The following is a 4,224-nucleotide window of genomic DNA, read 5'->3' as shown; positions in this document are numbered from 1 at the left end:
TCGCTAAAGAAATGCAAATCAATACCACAATGAGATACCATCTCACGCCAGTCAGAGTGGCTACTATAAAAAAGTCAAAAAATAACAGATGCTGGCAAGGTTGCAGAGAAAAAGGAACATTTATACACTGTTGGGAGTGTAAATTAGTTCAGCCATTGTGGAATACAGTGTGGCGATTCCTCAAAGACCTGAAAATGGAACTACCATTTGACCCAGCAATCCCATTATGGGTATATACCCAAAGGAATATAAATCATTCTATTATAATGGCACACACACACATATGTTCACTGCAGTACTAGTAACAATAGCAAAGACATGGAATCAACCTAAAAGCCCGTCAATAGCAGACTGGATAAAGAAAATGTGGTACATATACACCATGGAACACTATGCAGCCGTAAAAAGTATGAGATCATGTCCTTTGCAGGAACATGGATGGAGTGGAGGCCACTATCCTTAGTAAACTAATGCAGGAACAGAAAAACAAATACCACATCTTCTCACTAAAAAGCAGGAGCTAAATGATGAGAACACATGGATACATAGAGGGTAACAACACACACTGGGGCCTGCTGGAGGGTGGAGGGTGGGAGGAAGGAGAGGATCAGGAAAAATAGCTAATGGGTACTAGGCTTAATCCCTAGGTGACTAAACAATCTGTGCAACAAACCCCCATGACAGAAGCTCACCCATATAACAAACCTGCACATATACCCTTGAACTTAAAAGTTAAAAAAAAAAAAAAAAAGGGTACTTAATCATCATCTAAGTGGGAAACCTTAGAGGGAAGGTAGGGGGTGGTAGAAACCTCTTATGTTAAAAAAGTGATCTCTCATTTGGACAGACAAACCAGAGAATCTCCTCCCAAAGTGTTTTTCCCCATTTATTCTAGTTTGTCACTCAAATAATTCATATTGTTCATGTCAGAAATTCCCCAATGTGACCACAGTAATTTGTGAAATTAGGCCATGAGTAAAGGCATGTTTGGCCCAGAGTGTCAAAAAACAAATGAACAAAAAAAAAAAGCAAAAACAAAAACAAATCATGGCAAATGCAATGCTACGTAAGAATCTGGTCAATCAGCAAGTCTGGCAGTCTAGAAAAAATTAACAGCTCCAAGTAAAAGACACTAAATTAAGTAGTTATCAAAGAAACAAAGGCAAACCTGAGGAATGTTCTTATTAGGTTGAAGGTTGGTCCAAAGCAAAATTTTTTTCTATAAGGACACTGGTCTGATGAGATCTTCTGGACTTGTCAGCCTTGGGGGGTGCACTGAGAGACACACTTATTCAACCTATGCTAATCCTTTCTCATCTTATAATTTTCTCCTGGGGACTCACAACAAAAAGAAACAAGAATAGAACAAGGGCCAAAACATTGTGGAATTAATAAGGAAGTTCCCCACCAAATACGAGTTTTCAAATCTGATCAGATAATAAAAAGATTCCGAGAGAGGAATTCTCTTTCCCAGCACACAAAATAAACTCAGTATTACAGGGCTTCAAATAAACATATTGGATCCAAGCCCCAATGGAGGACCTACCTCACCATTGCAGCAGGAGAGACCCCTGAACATGAGATTCAGGAAGCTTCAAGGTTATGTACAATTTCCAAGCTACAAGTCTTAAGCCATGGCAGGGACGGTGTTTAAATTATAGCTCCAGACCTCTAGGATCATCAACAGTCAATTCCCTAAAAGACCATTTGAAAAACCTATTGATCAAACAAAGCTAAGTTTATTAGACTTACTGTAATAAGGTAGAGCACCACATTTAAAGTCTTATTCGTGGCTTAAAAAGGAGAGTTTAAGGAATATTATTTGTAGGGTTTAGGGGGCTTGAGCTTATGAGGTTTAGGACAAGTCTTTCATGGCAGGTAACTGATTGTGACAAGTACAATTTTGACATAATAATTTGAAATTGGTGGCACAATAAGGTGTTTTGATGAGTAAACTTGACAGATAAGCAAGCAGTTTGCCTAAGAGATAAACTTATTATAATAGGAGCTGTTTATGCAAATGAGCAAAGTATTTGACAGGACAAACTTGGTTTGCAGAAATTCCCCAACCAAACAGTAAAATTTACTGGTTTATAGTCTTATTTTCCTGAACTAGAATTCTCTTGAGCAGTTTTGTTATGATGGCACAGGTGGTCTGAGTTCTCAGAACCTTTCTATTTTGTGACCTCTGCCACAGCTTGCTCAATGGTATACCTGAAAGGTATCATTGACCTAAGATTATTTCCTATAAAAACATCAATTAATATTTCAGAGAATTTTTTTATCTGTGGCATTAGAATGTACACTTTCTTTACAATGGTATTATCCTTTAACCTATCTGATAGTACTTCTGTTTCTATTTCCTTGCAAAGGGGGTATTTGTTGTTACCAGATTAGACTTAGAAGTTTTGCCAGGATTCCTTTGCATATGGCCCATAAAGGAAGGCACTTTCTGGTATATCTTTCCTTAACCTGTGCCCCTTCATGTCTAGCAAAAATTGCTCAAAATTCTAGGGCCAGTAACAATTTTTTTCTGATTTTTAATGTTTTACAGATTTTTCCTTCAAGGATCTATGCTGAAAAAAATTAAACAGCTTGCCCTTAAGATCCTTTTGAAAAGCAAACAAGTTGAAGATTTTTCTTCTAACATGATTGATTGGTAAAATCAAAAAAAGATTACAGATGATGGAATCACTCTGGTCACTTTCTAATATAAGCTACTTCATTACTTTAGACTACAGCAAGAATTCCTTTGCCAACAGTGATGCAGTGAAGCAATTTGAACAGAAGCGTGAAACATATATTTCATTGCCTACATTTATTAAAACAGAAAAATTAAAACCTAATTTGATTCATTAAATATTAGAAACATTTTTGTCACTCATCTCAAAGACCTTTTAATTTGACAAGGCAGGTGCAGAGGCAAACATAAACAGACAATGCAAATACACAGAGAATAATCATACTATACATACAAGCGTCAGTAGGAAGATCTCAGAAGAGTGCAAAAACTAAACAAAGCCATGAAGATGCCTGTAATTTAATTTAATGTCTTCTAATAGTTATAAAAATTATAAATTCTAGAAGACCACTGCCTGGACCGTCACTGACCATGCTGTTCCAGGGGGTACTTTGTGCTGCCACCACAGCAGTGCCCCTCTCTGAAGAATGCAGCCCTCCTAGGTCCAGGGATATTGCAGGCAACAGGGACCTTTCTTACAGGGCAACCAAGCCCTTCCCTCTACCACCTCTTCCTGAATATGGAGGAAAAGTTTGTCTTGGGCTGATCCTTGAGGAATTCTTCCAGTTCCTTTATCCCAAAACTTGTGTAACAGTACCCTATGTGCTTGGAGCCTGGGCTTGTGTTGTATGCGGTACCCAAAGAAATATATGTAATTACTCCTACTCTACAGTATCAGTAGTAGGTTACTGGTCTATGTTATTTAAAAATATGGTGCCTCTATTGCAGATTAGCTGATAAACTCAATGAGCAAAAAATTGCCCAACTAGAAGAGGTGAAGCAGGTTTCCATCAAACAAATCCAGGACACGATTCATTTGGAGAAGTTATTCCAGGTATTGGTTCAGAAGTGCCATTACTATTTTGATGTCCAGAGGAATAACATTGCTATGGCTTTGGAGGTTATTTACTGGAAATGGCTGCATAGCGTATATAAGGTAAAGAATCACCTGGACTATCATATCTGTATGTAGAATATGATGCATCAAAAGGAACAAGAGCACATGATCAACTGGGTGGAAAAGCACATGTTCCAGAGGATCTCTGCACAGCAGGAAAAGGAGACAGTTGCCAAGTGCATTGCAAGTCTAAAGCTGCTCTCAAAGAAGGCTCAAGCACAGCCAGTTCTGTCAGTGTATCCATCCCAACTGAGACAACTGAAACAACTGACCGACTAAATGAAAGGTAGTCTTTGTGCCAAAATCTTTCTGTATTGCTGTCTACTGAAGTTACAGTTTACTTTTCCTAAAAGTGAAAAGTTTGAGTGTCATTATAGTGAAAGAATTAAACCTATTGGCCAATCAGATGGATCTCATCTTTGTTCCTCTGCATGTTGAGTTGTTCCATGATCACCTTTGAATAAATAGTTTGTTTTTGTTAAAACTTGCTGCCTGGCTAAAGATTACCAAGATACAGTTTAAACTTGTAATTAATTCTACCATTTTGCAATAAAGTGACAATTGAAACAAGAAAAAAAAATTACAA

At 37.6% G+C, this 4,224-nt stretch overlaps 1 pseudogene; it reads left to right on the top strand.

Moving 5' to 3' along the window:
- Positions 1-3,112: 3,112 nt before the first annotated feature.
- Positions 3,113-3,917, top strand: LOC100459155 (ATP synthase F(0) complex subunit B1, mitochondrial-like; annotated as a pseudogene).
- The last annotated feature ends 307 nt before the right edge of the window (positions 3,918-4,224 follow it).

This window comes from Pongo abelii, chromosome 6, assembly GCF_028885655.2.
Source record: "Pongo abelii isolate AG06213 chromosome 6, NHGRI_mPonAbe1-v2.0_pri, whole genome shotgun sequence".
Lineage (NCBI taxonomy): Eukaryota > Metazoa > Chordata > Mammalia > Primates > Hominidae > Pongo > Pongo abelii.
Note: the sequence above shows the minus strand (reverse complement) of the source record. Positions and strands in the feature narration are given on the sequence as shown.